Genomic DNA, 19,371 nt, shown 5'->3' on the forward strand with positions numbered 1-19,371 from the left:
CTTCCGGTTTACTGTATCCCTTGGACCTCCTTATTGACGATGAAACACAGAAATTGCATCGGAATTAAATAGAAAAGGCACAAAGCTGACTTAAGTACAAGAAAACTGACTCTTCTTACTGTCCATGTTTTGAACCATTCCTGTGACACTAGTTACAGATTCCGATGCTTCACTTCAGGTTTACTGTATCCCTCTGACCTTCTAATTGACGATGAAACACAGAAATTGCATCGGAAATAAATAGAAAAGGCACAATGCCGACTTAAGTACAAGAAAACTGGCTTTTCTTTCTGTCTATGTCTTGAACCATTCCTGTGACACTAGTTATAGATTCCGATGATTCACTTCAGGTTCACTGTATCCCTCTGACCTCCTTATTGACGATGACACACAGAAATTGGATCAAAATTAAAAGAAAAGGCACAATGCCAACTCAAGTACAAGAAGGCTGGCTCATCTTACGGTCTATCTTTCGAACCATTCCTGTGACACTAGTTATAGATTCCGTTGCTTCACTTCAGGATTACTGTATGCCTCTGCCCGTCTTATTGACGATGAAACACAGAAATTGCATCGGAATTAAAAAGAACAGGCACAATGCCGACTTAAGTACAAGAGGACTGGCTCTTCTTACTGTCTATGTTTTGAACCTTTCCTTTGAGACCGATTTTAGATTGTTATGCTTCACTTCAATTTTACTGTATCCCTTGGACCTTCTTATTGACGACGATACACAGAAATTGCATTGGAATTAAATAGAAAAGGCACAATGCCGACTTAAAAACAAGAAGAGTAACTCTTCTTACTGTCTATGCTTTGAACCATACCTGTGACACTAGTTACAGATTCCGATGCTTCACTTCGGGTTTACTGTATCCCTCTGACCTACTTATTGACGATGAAACACAGAAATTGCATCGGAATTAAATAGAAAAGGCACAATGACGACTCAAGTACATGAAAACTGACTCTTCTTACTGTCTATGCTTTGAACCATTCCTGTGACACTAGTTATAGATTCCGATGCTTCACTTCAGGTTTACTGTATCCCTCTGAACTTCTTAATGACGATGAAACACAGAAACTGCATCGGAATTATATACAAAAGGCACAATGCCAACTCAAGTACATGAGGACCGGCTCTTCTTACTGTCTATGTTTTGAGCCCTTCCTGTGAGACCGGTTTTAGATTCCGATGCTTCACTTCAGGTTTACTGTATCCCTTGCACCTTCTTATTGACGACGAAACACAGAAATTGCATTGGAATTAAATAGAAAAGGCACAATGCCGACTGAAGTACAAGACAACTGACTCTTCTTACTGTCTATGTTTTGGACCACTCCTGTGACTCTAGTTATAGATTCCGTTGCTTCACTTCAGGTTTACTGTATCCCTCTGACCATCTTGGTGACGATGAAACACAGAAATTGCATCGGATTTAAATAGAAAAGGCACAATGCCGACTTAAGTACAAGACAACTGACTCTTCTTACTGTCTATGCTTTGAACCATTCCTGTGACACTAGTTATAGATTCCGATGCTTCACTTCATGTTTACTGTATCCCACTGACCTTCTTATTGACGATGAAACACAGAAATTGCATCGGAATTATACACAAAAGGCACAATGCCGACTCAAGTAAAAGAGGACTGGCTCTTCCTAGTGTCTATACTTTGAACCTCTCCCGTGAGACCGGTTTTAGATTCCAATGCTTCACTTCAGGTTTACTGTATCCCTTATCCCTTCTTATTGACGACGAAACACAGAAATTGCATCGGAATTAAGTAGAAAAGTCACAATGCCGACTTACGTACAAGAAGACTGACTCTTCTTACTGCCTACGGTTTGAACCATTCCTGTTACGCTAGTTATAGATTCCGATGCTTCACTTCAGGTTTACTGTATCCCTCTGACCCCCTTATTGACGATGAAACACAGAAATTGCATCGGAATTAAATAGAAAAGGCACAATGTCGACTTAAGTACAAGACAACTGACCCTTCTTACTGTCTATGTTTTGAACCATTCCTGTGCCACTAGTTATAGATTCCGATGCTACACTTCAGGTTTACTGTATCCCTCCGATCTTCTTAGTGACGATGAAATACAGAAATTGCATCGGAATTAAATAGAAAAGGCACAATGCCGACTTAAGTACAAGAAAACTGACTCATCTTACTGTCTATGTTTTGAACCATTCCTGTGACACTAATTATAGTTTCCGATGCTACACTTCGGGTTTACTGTATCCCTCTGACCTTCTTATTGACGATGAAACACAGAAATTGCATCGGAATTAAATACAAAAGGCACAACGCCGACTCAAGTACAAGAAGACTGGCTCTTGTTACTGTCTATGTTTTGAAACATTCCTGTGACACTAGTTAGAGATTCCGATGCTTCACTTCAGGTTCATTGTATCCCTCTGACCTCCTTATTGACGATAAAACACAGAAATTGCATCGGAATTAAATACAAAAGGCACAATGCCGACTTAAGAACAAGAATACTGACTCTTCTTACTGTCTATGTTTTGAACCACTGCTGTGACAGTAGTTATAGATTCCGTTGCTTCACTTCAGGTTTACTGTATCCCTCTGACTTTTTTATTGACGATGAAACACAGAAATTGCATCGAAATTAAATAGAAAAGGCACAATGCCGACTTAAGCACAAGAAAACTGACTCTTCCTACTGTCTATGTTTTGAACAATTCCTGTGACACTAGTAATAGTTTCCGATGCTTCACTTCAGGTTTACTGCATCCCTCTGACCTTCTTATTGACGATGAAACACAGAAATTGCATCGGAATTAAATGCAAAAGGCACAATGCCGACTTAAGAACAAGAATACTGACTCTTCTTACTGTCTATGTTTTGAACCACTGCTGTGACACTAGTTATAGAATCCCATACTTCACTTCAGGTTTACTGTATCCCTCTGACCTTCTTATTGACGATGTAAGACAGAAATTGCATCGGAATTAAATAGGAAAAGCACAATGCCGACTTAAGTACAAGAAAACTGACTCTTCTTACTGTCTATGTTTTGAACCATTTCTGTGACACTAGTTATAGATTCCGATGCTTCACTTCATGTTTACTATATCCCTCTAACATCCTTATTGACGATGAAACACAGAAATTGCATCGGAATTAAATAGAAAAGACACAATTCCGACTTAAATAGAAAAGGCACAATGCCGACTTAAGTACAAGAAAACTGACTCTTCTTACTGTCTATGTTTTGAACCATTTCTGTGACACTAGTTATAGATTCCGATGCTTAACTTCAGGTTTACTGTATCCCTCTGACCTTCTTATTGACGATGAAACACAGAAATTGCATCGCAATTAAATACAAAAGGCACAATGCCGACTCAAGTACTAGAGGACTGGCTCTTCTTACTGTCTATGTTTTGAACCTTTCCTGTGAGACCGGTTTTAGATTGCGATGCTTCACTTCAGGTTTACTGTATCCCTTGGACCTACGTATTGACGACGAAACACAGAAATTGCATCGGAATTAAATACAGAAGGAACAATGCCGTCTCAAGTACAAGAACACTGGCTTTTCTTCTGTCTATGTTTCGAACCATTCCTGTGACACTAGTTGTAGATTCCGATGCTTCACTTCAGGTTCACTGTATCTCTCTGACCTCCTTATTGACGATGACACACAGAAATTGCAACGGAATGAAATACAAAAGCCACAATGCCGACTCAAGTACAAGAAGGCAGGCTCTTCTTACTGTCTATATTTTGAACCATTTCTGTGCCACTAGTTATAGATTCCGATGGTTCACTTCAGGTTTACTGTATCCCTCTGACTTTCTTATTGACGATGAGACACAGACATTGCACCGGAATTATATACAAAAGGCACAATGCCGACTCAAGTAAAAGAGGACTAGCTCTTCTTACTGTCTATGTTTTGAAAATTTCCTGTGAGACCGGTTTTAGATTCCGACGCTTCACTTCAGGTTTACTGTATCCCTTGGACCTGCTTATTGACGATGAAACACGGAAATTGCATCGGAATGAAATAGAAAAGTCACAAAGCTGACTTAAGTACAAGAAAACTGACTCTTCTTACTGTCCATGTTTTGAACCATTCCTGTGACACTAGTTACAGATTCCGATGCTTCACTTCAGGTTTACTGTATCCCTCTGACCTTCTTATTGACGATGAAACACAGAAATTGCATCGGAAATAAATAGAAAAGGCACAATGCCGACTTAAGTACAAGAAAACTGACTCTTCTTACTGTCTATGTTTTGAACCATTTCTGTGACACTAGTTATAGATTCCGATGCTTTACTTCAGGTTTACTGTTTCCCTCTGACCTCCTTATTGACGATGAAACACAGAAATTGTATCGGAAATAAATACAAAAGGCGCAGTGCCGACTCAAGTACAAGAAGGCTGGCTCTTCTTACTGTCTATGTTTTGAACCATTCCTGTGACACTAGTTATAGATTCCGATGCTCCCCTTCAGGTTTTCTGTATCCCTCTGACCTTCTTAATGACGATGAAACACAGAAACTGCATCGGAATTATATACAAAAGGCACAATGCCAACTCAAGTACATGAGGACCGGCTCTTCTTACTGTCTATTTTTTTTTACCACTCCTGTGACACTAGTTATAGATTCCGTTGCTTCACATCAGGTTTACTGTATCCCTCTGACCATCTTGGTGACGATGAAACACAGAAATTGCATCGGATTTAAATAGAAAAGGCACAATGCCGACTTAAGTACAAGACAACTGACTCTTCTTACTGTCTATGCTTTGAACCATTCCTGTGACACTAGTTATAGATTCCGATGCTTCACTTCATGTTTACTGTATCCCACTGACCTTCTTATTGACGATGAAACACAGAAATTGCATCGGAATTATATACAAAAGGCACAATGCCGACTCAAGTAAAAGAGGACTGGCTCTTCCTACTGTCTATACTTTGAACCTCTCCTGTGAGACCGGTTTTAGATTCCAATGCTTCACTTCAGGTTTACTGTATCCCTTATCCCTTCTTATTGACGACGAAACACAGAAATTGCATCGGAATTAAATAGAAAAGTCACAATGCCGACTTACGTACAAGAAGACTGACTCTTCTTACTGCCTACGGTTTGAACCATTCCTGTTACGCTAGTTATAGATTCCGATGCTTCACTTCAGGTTTACTGTATCCCTCTGACCCCCTTATTGACGATGAAACACAGAAATTGCATCGGAATTAAATAGAAAAGGCACAATGTCGACTTAAGTACAAGACAACTGACCCTTCTTACTGTCTATGTTTTGAACCATTCCTGTGCCACTAGTTATAGATTCCGATGCTTCACTTCAGGTTTACTGTATCCCTCCGATCTTCTTAGTGACGATGAAATACAGAAATTGCATCGGAATTAAATAGAAAAGGCACAATGCCGACTTAAGTACAAGAAAACTGACTCATCTTACTGTCTATGTTTTGAACCATTCCTGTGACACTAATTATAGTTCCCGATGCTACACTTCGGGTTTACTGTATCCCTCTGACCTTCTTATTGACGATGAAACACAGAAATTGCATCGGAATTAAATACAAAAGGCACAACGCCGACTCAAGTACAAGAAGACTGGCTCTTGTTACTGTCTATGTTTTGAAACATTCCTGTGACACTAGTTAGAGATTCCGATGCTTCACTTCAGGTTCATTGTATCCCTCTGACCTCCTTATTGACGATAAAACACAGAATTTGCATCGGAATTAAATACAAAAGGCACAATGCCGACTCAAGTACAAGAAGGCTGGCTCATCTTACTGTCTATGTTTTGAACAATTCCTCTGACACTAGTTATAGTTTCCGATGCTTCACTTCAGGTTTACTGCATCCCTCCGACCTTCTTATTGACGATGAAACACAGAAATTGCATCGGAATTAAATACAAAAGGCACAATGCCGACTTAAGAACAAGAATACTGACTCTTCTTACTGTCTATGTTTTGAACCACTGCTTTGACAATAGTTATAGATTCCGTTGCTTCACTTCAGGTTTACTGTATCCCTCTGACTTTTTTATTGACGATGAAACACAGAAATTGCATCGAAATTAAATAGAAAAGGCACAATGCCGACTTAAGCACAAGAAAACTGACTCTTCCTACTGTCTATGTTTTGAACAATTCCTGTGACACTAGTAATAGTTTCCGATGCTTCACTTCAGGTTTACTGCATCCCTCTGACCTTCTTATTGACGATGAAACACAGAAATTGCATCGGAATTAAATGCAAAAGGCACAATGCCGACTTAAGAACAAGAATACTGACTCTTCTTACTGTCTATGTTTTGAACCACTGCTGTGACACTAGTTATAGAATCCCATACTTCACTTCAGGTTTACTGTATCCCTCTGACCTTCTTATTGACGATGTAAGACAGAAATTGCATCGGAATTAAATAGAAAAAGCACAATGCCGACTTAAGTACAAGAAAACTGACTCTTCTTACTGTCTATGTTTTGAACCATTTCTGTGACACTAGTTATAGATTCCGATGCTTCACTTCATGTTTACTATATCCCTCTAACATCCTTATTGACGATGAAACACAGAAATTGCATCGGAATTAAATAGAAAAGACACAATTCCGACTTAAATAGAAAAGGCACAATGCCGACTTAAGTACAAGAAAACTGACTCTTCTTACTGTCTATGTTTTGAACCATTTCTGTGACACTAGTTATAGATTCCGATGCTTAACTTCAGGTTTACTGTATCCCTCTGACCTTCTTATTGACGATGAAACACAGAAATTGCATCGCAATTAAATACAAAAATCCCAATGCCGACTCAAGTACTAGAGGACTGGCTCTTCTTACTGTCTATGTTTTGAACCTTTCCTGTGAGACCGGTTTTAGATTGCGATGCTTCACTTCAGGTTTACTGTATCCCTTATACCTACTTATTGACGACGAAACACAGAAATTGCATCGGAATTAAATACAGAAGGAACAATGCCGTCTCAAGTACAAGAACACTGGCTTTTCTTTCTGTCTATGTTTCGAACCATTCCTGTGACACTAGTTGTAGATTCCGATGCTTCACTTCAGGTTCACTGTATCTCTCTGACCTCCTTATTGACGATGACACACAGAAATTGCAACGGAATGAAATACAAAAGCCACAATGCCGACTCAAGTACAAGAAGGCAGGCTCTTCTTACTGTCTATATTTTGAACCATTTCTGTGCCACTAGTTGTAGATTCCGATGGTTCACTTCAGGTTTACTGTATCCCTCTGACTTTCTTATTGACGATGAGACACAGACATTGCACCGGAATTATATACAAAAGGCACAATGCCGACTCAAGTAAAAGAGGACTAGCTCTTCTTACTGTCTATGTTTTGAAAATTTCCTGTGAGACCGGTTTTAGATTCCGACGCTTCACTTCAGGTTTACTGTATCCCTTGGACCTGCTTATTGACGATGAAACACGGAAATTGCATCGGAATGAAATAGAAAAGTCACAAAGCTGACTTAAGTACAAGAAAACTGACTCTTCTTACTGTCCATGTTTTGAACCATTCCTGTGACACTAGTTACAGATTCCGATGCTTCACTTCAGGTTTACTGTATCCCTCTGACCTTCTTATTGACGATGAAACACAGAAATTGCATCGGAAATAAATAGAAAAGGCACAATGCCGACTTAAGTACAAGAAAACTGTCTCTTCTTACTGTCTATGTTTTGAACCATTTCTGTGACACTAGTTATAGATTCCGATGCTTTACTTCAGGTTTACTGTTTCCCTCTGACCTCCTTATTGACGATGAAACACAGAAATTGTATCGGAAATAAATACAAAAGGCGCAGTGCCGACTCAAGTACAAGAAGGCTGGCTCTTCTTACTGTCTATGTTTTGAACCATTCCTGTGACACTAGTTATAGATTCCGATGCTCCCCTTCAGGTTTTCTGTATCCCTCTGACCTTCTTAATGACGATGAAACACAGAAACTGCATCGGAATTATATACAAAAGGCACAATGCCAACTCAAGTACATGAGGACCGGCTCTTCTTACTGTCTATGTTTTGGACCACTCCTGTGACACTAGTTATAGATTCCGATGCTTCACTTCAGGTTTACTGTATCCCTCTGACCCCCTTATTGACGATGAAACACAGAAATTGCATCGGAATTCAATAGAAAAGGCACAATGTCGACTTAAGTACAAGACAACTGACCCTTCTTACTTCCTATGTTTTGAACCATTCCTGTGACACTAGTTACAGATTCCGATGCTTCACTTCAGGTTTACTGTATCTCTCTGACCCTCTTATTGACGATGAAACACAGAAATTGCATCGGAATTAAATACAAAACACACAATGCCGACTTAAGTACAAGAAAACTGACTCTTCCTACTGTCTTTGTTTTGAACCATTCCTGTGACAGTAGTTATAAATTCCGATGCTTCACTTCGGGTTTACTGTATCCCTCTGACCTTCTTATTGACGATGAAACACAGAAATTGCATCGGAATGATATACAAAAAGCACAGTGCTGACTCAAGTACAAGAGGACTTGCTCTTCTTACTGTCTATATTTTGAACCTTTCCTGTGAGACCGGTTTTTGATTCCGACGCTTCACTTCAGGTTCACTGTATCCCTTGGACCCCATTATTGACGATGAAACACAGAAATTGTATCGGAAATAAATACAAAAGGCACAATGCCGACTCAAGTACAAGAAGGCTGGCTCTTCTTACTGTCTATGTTTTAAACCATTCCTCTGACACTAGTTGTAAATTCCGATGCTTCACTTCAGGTTTACTGTATCCCTCTGACCTTCTTATTGACGATGAAACACAGAAATTGCATCGGAATTAAATAGAAAAGGCACAATGACGACTCAAGTACATGAAAACTGACTCTTCTTACTGTCTATGCTTTGAACCATTCCTGTGACACTAGTTATAGATTCCGATGCTTCACTTCAGGTTTACTGTATCACTTGCACCTTCTTATTGACGACGAAACACAGAAATTGCATTGGAATTCAATAGAAAAGGCACAATGCCGACTTCAGTACAAGAAGACTGACTCTTCCTACTGTCGACGTTTTGAACTATTCCTGTGACACTAGTTATAGATTCCGATGCTTCACTTCAGGTTTACTGTATCCCCCTGGCCTCCTTATTGACGATGAAACACAGAATTTGAATCGGAATTAAATAGAAAAGGCACAATGCCGACTGAAGTACAAGACAACTGACTCTTCTTACTGTCTATGTTTTGGACCACTCCTGTGACACTAGTTATAGATTCCGTTGCTGCACTTCAGGTTTACTGTATCCCTCTGACCTTCTTGGTGACGATGAAACACAGAAATTGCATCGGATTTAAATAGAAAAGGCACAATGCCGACTTAAGTACAAGACAACTGACTCTTCTTACTGTCTATGCTGTGAACCATTCCTGTGACACTAGTTATAGATTCCGATGCTTCACTTCATGTTTACTGTATCCCTCTGACCTTCTTATTGACGATGAAACACAGAAATTGCATCGGAATTATATTCAAAATCACAATGCCGACTCTAGTAAAAGAGGACTGGCTCTTCCTACTGTCTATATTTTGAACCTCTCCTGTGAGACCGGTTTTAGATTCCAATGCTTCACTTCAGGTTTACTGTATCCCTTATCCCTTCTTATTGACGACGAAACACGGAAATTGCATCGGAATTAAATAGAAAAGTCACAATGCCGTCTTACGTACAACAAGACTGACTCTTCTTACTGCCTACGTTTTGACCCATTCCTGTGACACTAGTTATATATTCCGATGCTTCACTTCAGGTTTACTGTATCCCTCTGACCTCCTTATTGAAGATGAAACACAGAAATTGCATCGTAATTAAATAGAAAAGGCACAATGCCTACTTAAGTACAAGACAACTGACTCATCTTACTGTCTATGTTTTGAACCATTCCTGTGACACTAGTTATAGATTCCGATGCTTCACTTCAGGTTTACTGTATCCCTCTGACCTCCTTATTGAAGATGAAACACAGAAATTGCATCGTAATTAAATAGAAAAGGCACAATGCCTACTTAAGTACAAGACAACTGACTCATCTTACTGTCTATGTTTTGAACCATTCCTGTGACACTAGTTATAGATTCCGATGCTTCACTTCAGGTTTACTGTATCCCTCTGACCTTCTTATTGACGATGAAACACAGAAATTGCATCGGAATGATATACAAAAAGCACAGTGCTGACTCAAGTACAAGAGGACTTGCTCTTCTTACTGTCTATATTTTGAACCTTTCCTGTGAGACCGGTTTTTGATTCCGACGCTTCACTTCAGGTTCACTGTATCCCTTGGACCCCATTATTGACGATGAAACACAGAAATTGTATCGGAAATAAATACAAAAGGCACAATGCCGACTCAAGTACAAGAAGGCTGGCTCTTCTTACTGTCTATGTTTTAAACCATTCCTCTGACACTAGTTGTAAATTCCGATGCTTCACTTCAGGTTTACTGTATCCCTCTGACCTTCTTATTGACGATGAAACACAGAAATTGCATCGGAATTAAATAGAAAAGGCACAATGACGACTCAAGTACATGAAAACTGACTCTTCTTACTGTCTATGCTTTGAACCATTCCTGTGACACTAGTTATAGATTCCGATGCTTCACTTCAGGTTTACTGTATCACTTGCACCTTCTTATTGACGACGAAACACAGAAATTGCATTGGAATTCAATAGAAAAGGCACAATGCCGACTTCAGTACAAGAAGACTGACTCTTCCTACTGTCGACGTTTTGAACTATTCCTGTGACACTAGTTATAGATTCCGATGCTTCACTTCAGGTTTACTGTATCCCTCTGACCCCCTTATTGACGATGAAACACAGAAATTGCATCGGAATTCAATAGAAAAGGCACAATGTCGACTTAAGTACAAGACAACTGACCCTTCTTACTTCCTATGTTTTGAACCATTCCTGTGACACTAGTTACAGATTCCGATGCTTCACTTCAGGTTTACTGTATCTCTCTGACCCTCTTATTGACGATGAAACACAGAAATTGCATCGGAATTAAATACAAAACACACAATGCCGACTTAAGTACAAGAAAACTGACTCTTCTTACTGTCTTTGTTTTGAACCATTCCTGTGACAGTAGTTATAAATTCCGATGCTTCACTTCGGGTTTACTGTATCCCTCTGACCTTCTTATTGACGATGAAACACAGAAATTGCATCGGAATGATATACAAAAAGCACAGTGCTGACTCAAGTACAAGAGGACTTGCTCTTCTTACTGTCTATATTTTGAACCTTTCCTGTGAGACCGGTTTTTGATTCCGACGCTTCACTTCAGGTTCACTGTATCCCTTGGACCCCATTATTGACGATGAAACACAGAAATTGTATCGGAAATAAATACAAAAGGCACAATGCCGACTCAAGTACAAGAAGGCTGGCTCTTCTTACTGTCTATGTTTTAAACCATTCCTCTGACACTAGTTGTAAATTCCGATGCTTCACTTCAGGTTTACTGTATCCCTCTGACCTTCTTATTGACGATGAAACACAGAAATTGCATCGGAATTAAATAGAAAAGGCACAATGACGACTCAAGTACATGAAAACTGACTCTTCTTACTGTCTATGCTTTGAACCATTCCTGTGACACTAGTTATAGATTCCGATGCTTCACTTCAGGTTTACTGTATCACTTGCACCTTCTTATTGACGACGAAACACAGAAATTGCATTGGAATTCAATAGAAAAGGCACAATGCCGACTTCAGTACAAGAAGACTGACTCTTCCTACTGTCGACGTTTTGAACTATTCCTGTGACACTAGTTATAGATTCCGATGCTTCACTTCAGGTTTACTGTATCCCCCTGGCCTCCTTATTGACGATGAAACACAGAATTTGAATCGGAATTAAATAGAAAAGGCACAATGCCGACTGAAGTACAAGACAACTGACTCTTCTTACTGTCTATGTTTTGGACCACTCCTGTGACACTAGTTATAGATTCCGTTGCTGCACTTCAGGTTTACTGTATCCCTCTGACCTTCTTGGTGACGATGAAACACAGAAATTGCATCGGATTTAAATAGAAAAGGCACAATGCCGTTTTAAGTACAAGACAACTGACTCTTCTTACTGTCTATGCTGTGAACCATTCCTGTGACACTAGTTATAGATTCCGATGCTTCACTTCATGTTTACTGTATCCCTCTGACCTTCTTATTGACGATGAAACACAGAAATTGCATCGGAATTATATTCAAAATCACAATGCCGACTCTAGTAAAAGAGGACTGGCTCTTCCTACTGTCTATATTTTGAACCTCTCCTGTGAGACCGGTTTTAGATTCCAATGCTTCACTTCAGGTTTACTGTATCCCTTATCCCTTCTTATTGACGACGAAACACGGAAATTGCATCGGAATTAAATAGAAAAGTCACAATGCCGACTTACGTACAACAAGACTGACTCTTCTTACTGCCTACGTTTTGACCCATTCCTGTGACACTAGTTATATATTCCGATGCTTCACTTCAGGTTTACTGTATCCCTCTGACCTCCTTATTGAAGATGAAACACAGAAATTGCATCGTAATTAAACAGAAAAGGCACAATGCCTACTTAAGTACAAGACAACTGACTCATCTTACTGTCTATGTTTTGAACCATTCCTGTGACACTAGTTATAGATTCCGATGCTTCACTTCAGGTTTACTGTATCCCTCTGACCTCCTTATTGAAGATGAAACACAGAAATTGCATCGTAATTAAATAGAAAAGGCACAATGCCTACTTAAGTACAAGACAACTGACTCATCTTACTGTCTATGTTTTGAACCATTCCTGTGACACTAGTTATAGATTCCGATGCTTCACTTCAGGTTTACTGTATCCCTCTGACCTTCTTATTGACGATGAAACACAGAAATTGCATCGGAATGATATACAAAAAGCACAGTGCTGACTCAAGTACAAGAGGACTTGCTCTTCTTACTGTCTATATTTTGAACCTTTCCTGTGAGACCGGTTTTTGATTCCGACGCTTCACTTCAGGTTCACTGTATCCCTTGGACCCCATTATTGACGATGAAACACAGAAATTGTATCGGAAATAAATACAAAAGGCACAATGCCGACTCAAGTACAAGAAGGCTGGCTCTTCTTACTGTCTATGTTTTAAACCATTCCTCTGACACTAGTTGTAAATTCCGATGCTTCACTTCAGGTTTACTGTATCCCTCTGACCTTCTTATTGACGATGAAACACAGAAATTGCATCGGAATTAAATAGAAAAGGCACAATGGCGACTCAAGTACATGAAAACTGACTCTTCTTACTGTCTATGCTCTGAACCATTCCTGTGACACTAGTTATAGATTCCGATGCTTCACTTCAGGTTTACTGTATCACTTGCACCTTCTTATTGACGACGAAACACAGAAATTGCATTGGAATTCAATAGAAAAGGCACAATGCCGACTTCAGTACAAGAAGACTGACTCTTCCTACTGTCGACGTTTTGAACTATTCCTGTGACACTAGTTATAGATTCCGATGCTTCACTTCAGGTTTACTGTATCCCCCTGGCCTCCTTATTGACGAAGAAACACAGAATTTGAATCGGAATTAAATAGAAAAGGCACAATGCCGACTGAAGTACAAGACAACTGACTCTTCTTACTGTCTATCTTTTGGACCACTCCTGTGACACTAGTTATAGATTCCGTTGCTTCACTTCAGGTTTACTGTATACCTCTGACCTTCTTGGTGACGATGAAACACAGAAATTGCATCGGATTTAAATAGAAAAGGCACAATGCCGACTTAAGTACAAGACAACTGACTCTTCTTACTGTCTATGCTGTGAACCATTCCTGTGACACTAGTTATAGATTCCGATGCTTCACTTCATGTTTACTGTATCCCTCTGACCTTCTTGGTGACGATGAAACACAGAAATTGCATCGGAATTATATTCAAAATCACAATGCCGACTCAAGTAAAAGAGGACTGGCTCTTCCTACTGTCTATATTTTGAACCTCTCCTGTGAGACCGGTTTTAGATTCCAATGCTTCACTTCAGGTTTACTGTATCCCTTATCCCTTCTTATTGACGACGAAACACGGAAATTGCATCAGAATTAAATAGAAAAGTCACAATGCCGACTTACGTACAACAAGACTGACTCTTCTTACTGCCTACGTTTTGAACCATTCCTGTGACACTAGTTATATATTCCGATGCTTCACTTCAGGTTTACTGTATCCCTCTGACCTCCTTATTGAAGATGAAACACAGAAATTGCATCGTAATTAAATAGAAAAGGCACAATGCCGACTGAAGTACAAGACAACTGACTCTTCTTACTGTCTGTGTTTTGAACCATTCCTGTGACACTAGTTATAGATTCCGATGCTTCACTTCAGGTTTACTGTATCCCTCTGACCCCCTTATTGACGATGAAACACAGAAATTGCAACGGAATTAAATAGAAAAGGCACAATGTCGACTTAAGTACAAGACAACTGACCCTTCTTACTGTCTATGTTTTGAACCATTCCTGTGACACAAGTTACAGATTCCGATGCTTCACTTCAGGTTTACTGTATCTCTCTGACCCTCTTATTGACGATGAAACACAGAAATTGCATCGGAATTAAATACAAAACACACAATGCCGACTTAAGTACAAGAAAACTGACTCTTCTTACTGTCTTTGCTTTGAACCATTCCTGTGACAGTAGTTATAAATTCCGATGCTTCACTTCGGGTTTACTGTATCCCTCTGACCTTCTTATTGACGATGAAACACAGAAATTGCATCGGAATGATATACAAAAAGCACAGTGCCGACTCAAGTACAAGAGGACTGGCTCTTCTTACTGTCTATATTTTGAAACTTTCCTGTGAGACCGGTTTTTGATTCCGACGCTTCACTTCAGGTTCACTGTATCCCTTGGACCCCATTATTGACGATGAAACACAGAAATTGTATCGGAAATAAATACAAAAGGCACAATGCCGACTCAAGTACAAGAAGGCTGGCTCTTCTTACTGTCTATGTTTCAAACCATTCCTCTGACACTAGTTGTAAATTCCGATGCTTCACTTCAGGTTTACTGTATCCCTCTGACATTCTTATTGACGATGAAACACAGAAATTGCATCGAAATTATTTAGAAAAGGCACAATGCCGACTCAAGTACAAGAAAACTGACTCTTCTTACTGTCAATGTTTTGAACCATTCTTGTGACACTAGTTATAGATTCCGATGATTCACTTCAGGTTCACTGTATCCCTCTGACCTCCTTATTGACGATGACACACAGAAATTGCATCGGAATTAAATGCAAAAGGCACAATGCCGACTCAAGTACAAGAAGGCAGGCTCATCTTACTGTCTATCTTTCGAACCATTCCTGTGACACTAGTTATAGATTCCGTTGCTTCACTTCAGGATTACTGTATCCCTCTGACCTTCTTATTGACGATGAAACACAGAAATTGCAGCAGAATTAAATAGAACAGGCACAATGCCGACTTAAGTACAAGAGGACTGGCTCTTCTTACTGTCTATGTTTTGAACCTTTCCTTTGAGACCGATTTTAGATTCTGATGCTTCACTTCAGGTTTGCTGTATCCCTTGGACCTTCTTATTGACGACGAAACACAGAAATTGCATTGGAATTAAATAGAAAAGGCACAATGCCGACTTAAAAACAAGAAGACTGACTCCTCTTACTGTCTATGCTTTGAACCATTCCTGTGACACTAGTTACAGATTCCGATGCTTCACTTCGGGTTTACTGTATCCCTCTGACCTTCTTATTGACGATGAAACACAGAAATTGCATCGGAATTAAATAGAAAAGGCACAATGACGACTCAAGTACATGAAAACTGACTTTTCTTACTGTCTATGCTTTGAACCATTCCTGTGACACTAGTTATAGATTCCGATGCTTCACTTCAGGTTTACTGTATCCCTCTGACCTTCTTATTGACGATGAAACACTGACACTGCATCGGAATTATTTTGAACCATTCCTGTGACACTAGTTATAGATTCCGATGCTTCACTTCAGGTTTACTGTATCCCTCTGACCTCCTTATTGAAGATGAAACACAGAAATTGCATCGTAATTAAATAGAAAAGGCACAATGCCGACTGAAGTACAAGACAACTGACTCTTCTTACTGGGTGTGTTTTGAACCATTCCTGTGACACTAGTTATAGATTCCGATGCTTCACTTCAGGTTTACTGTATCCCTCTGACCTTCTTATTGACGATGAAACACAGACACTGCATCGGAATTATATACAAAAGGCACAATGCCAACTCAAGTACATGAGGACCGGCTCTTCTTACTGTCTATGTTTTGAGCCCTTCCTTTGAGACCGGTTTTAGATTCCGATGCTTCACTTCAGGTTTACTGTATCCCTTGCAACTTCTTATTGACGTCGAAACACAGAAAATGCATTGGAATTAAATAGAAAAGGCACAATACCGACATAAGTACAAGAAGACTGACTCTTCTTACTGTCTACGTTTTGAACCATTCCTGTGACACTAGTTATAGATTCCGATGCTTCACTTCAGGTTTACTGTATCCCCCTGGCCTCCTTATGGACGATGAAACACAGAATTTGAATCGGAATTAAATAGAAAAGGCACAATGCCGACTGAAGTACAAGACAACTGACTCTTCTTACTGTCTATGTTTTGGACCACTCCTGTGACACTAGTTATAGATTCCGTTGCTTCACTTCAGGTTTACTGTATCCCTCTGACCTTCTTGGTGACGATGAAACACAGAAATTGCATCGGATTTAAATAGAAAAGGCACAATGCCGACTTAAGTACAAGACAACTGACTCTTCTTACTGTCTATGCTGTGAACCATTCCTGTGACACTAGTTACAGATTCCGATGCTTCACTTCAGGTTTACTGTATCCCTCTGACCTTCTTATTGACGATGAAACACAGACACTGCATCGGAATTATATACAAAAGGCACAATGCCAACTCAAGTACATGAGGACCGGCTCTTCTTACTGTCTATGTTTTGAGCCCTTCCTTTGAGACCGGTTTTAGATTCCGATGCTTCACTTCAGGTTTACTGTATCCCTTGCAACTTCTTATTGACGTCGAAACACAGAAAATGCATTGGAATTAAATAGAAAAGGCACAATACCGACATAAGTACAAGAAGACTGACTCTTCTTACTGTCTACGTTTTGAACCATTCCTGTGACACTAGTTATAGATTCGATGCTTCACTTCAGGTTTACTGTATCCCCCTGGCCTCCTTATGGACGATGAAACACAGAATTTGAATCGGAATTAAATAGAAAAGGCACAATGCCGACTGAAGTACAAGACAACTGACTCTTCTTACTGTCTATGTTTTGGACCACTCCTGTGACACTAGTTATAGATTCCGTTGCTTCACTTCAGGTTTACTGTATCCCTCTGACCTTCTTGGTGACGATGAAACACAGAAATTGCATCGGATTTAAATAGAAAAGGCACAATGCCGACTTAAGTACAAGACAACTGACTCTTCTTACTGTCTATGCTGTGAACCATTCCTGTGACACTAGTTATAGATTCCGATGCTTCACTTCATGTTTACTGTATCCCTCTGACCTTCTTATTGACGATGAAACACAGAAATTGCATCGGAATTATATACAAAAGGCACAATGCCGACTCAAGTAAAAGAGGACTGGCTCTTCCTACTGTCTATATTTTGAACCTCTCCTGTGAGACCGGTTTTAGATTCCAATGCTTCACTTCAGGTTTACTGTATCCCTTATCCCTTCTTATTGACGACGAAACACGGAAATAGCATCGGAATTAAATAGAAAAGTCGCAATGCCGACTTACAAACAAGAAGACTGACTCCTCTTACTGTCTATGTTTTGAACCATTCCTGTGACACTAGTTACAGATTCCGATGCTTCACTTCAGGTTTACTGTATCCCTCTGACCTTCTTATTGACGATGAAACACAGACACTGCATCGGAATTATATACAAAAGGCACAATGCCAACTCAAGTACATGAGGACCGGCTCTTCTTACTGTCTATGTTTTGAGCCCTTCCTTTGAGACCGGTTTTAGATTCCGATGCTTCACTTCAGGTTTACTGTATCCCTTGCAACTTCTTATTGACGTCGAAACACAGAAAATGCATTGGAATTAAATAGAAAAGGCACAATACCGACATAAGTACAAGAAGACTGACTCTTCTTACTGTCTACGTTTTGAACCATTCCTGTGACACTAGTTATAGATTCCGATGCTTCACTTCAGGTTTACTGTATCCCCCTGGCCTCCTTATGGACGATGAAACACAGAATTTGAATCGGAATTAAATAGAAAAGGCACAATGCCGACTGAAGTACAAGACAACTGACTCTTCTTACTGTCTATGTTTTGGACCACTCCTGTGACACTAGTTATAGATTCCGTTGCTTCACTTCAGGTTTACTGTATCCCTCTGACCTTCTTGGTGACGATGAAACACAGAAATTGCATCGGATTTAAATAGAAAAGGCACAATGCCGACTTAAGTACAAGACAACTGACTCTTCTTACTGTCTATGCTGTGAACCATTCCTGTGACACTAGTTATAGATTCCGATGCTTCACTTCATGTTTACTGTATCCCTCTGACCTTCTTATTGACGATGAAACACAGAAATTGCATCGGAATTATATACAAAAGGCACAATGCCGACTCAAGTAAAAGAGGACTGGCTCTTCCTACTGTCTATATTTTGAACCTCTCCTGTGAGACCGGTTTTAGATTCCAATGCTTCACTTCAGGTTTACTGTATCCCTTATCCCTTCTTATTGACGACGAAACACGGAAATAGCATCGGAATTAAATAGAAAAGTCGCAATGCCGACTTACGTACAAGAAGACTGACTCTTCTTACTGCCTACGTTTTGAACCATTCCTGTGACACTAGTTATAGATTCCGATGCTTCACTTCAGGTTTACTGTATCCCTCTGACCTCCTTATTGAAGATGAAACACAGAAATTGCATCGTAATTAAATAGAAAAGGCACAATGCCGACTGAAGTACAAGACAACTGACTCTTCTTACTGTCTGTGTTTTGAACCATTCCTGTGACACTAGTTATAGATTCCGATGCTTCACTTCAGGTTTACTGTATCCCTCTGACCCCCTTATTGACGATGAAACACAGAAATTGCAACGGAATTAAATAGAAAAGGCACAATGTCGACTTAAGTACAAGACAACTGACCCTTCTTACT

Source organism: Schistocerca americana, chromosome 3, assembly GCF_021461395.2.
Source record: "Schistocerca americana isolate TAMUIC-IGC-003095 chromosome 3, iqSchAmer2.1, whole genome shotgun sequence".
NCBI classification, from domain to species: Eukaryota; Metazoa; Arthropoda; class Insecta; order Orthoptera; family Acrididae; genus Schistocerca; species Schistocerca americana.